This window comes from Belonocnema kinseyi, chromosome 9 (assembly GCF_010883055.1).
Source record: "Belonocnema kinseyi isolate 2016_QV_RU_SX_M_011 chromosome 9, B_treatae_v1, whole genome shotgun sequence".
NCBI lineage: Eukaryota > Metazoa > Arthropoda > Insecta > Hymenoptera > Cynipidae > Belonocnema > Belonocnema kinseyi.
In genome coordinates this window covers 118,718,057-118,718,483 of record NC_046665.1, presented here as the reverse complement: position 1 = coordinate 118,718,483, position 427 = coordinate 118,718,057, and positions in this window count along the sequence as shown.

Here is a 427-nt window from a genome sequence, read left to right as displayed (position 1 = left end):
ATAAAATAGTTCTTCAGTAGATAGGCGTAAACAACTTTGCGTAAACAACTTCAAGGTTATTTATTATCTCAATTAGGCCTTCGTATAAAAAAAATTGTTGCGAAAGTGGAACAGACGAATTTTCGTAAACAACCTCATGTTTATTTATTATCTCAATTAAGAATTTCATGTAAACAAATTGTTGCAAAATTTTGAGAGACGAATTCGCGAAAATAACTTTAATATTATTTATTATCTCAATTAAGCATTTCGCCTAAACAAAATTATGTAAACTATATTGCGTAATTGTGAGAAACAAATGTTCATGAACAGCTTCAATTTTATGTATTATCTAAATCAAGCATTTCGAGGAAACGAAATAATATTGCTTAGTTGTGAGAAACGAATTTGCGTGAACAACCTCAAGGTTATTTATTATCTCAATTAA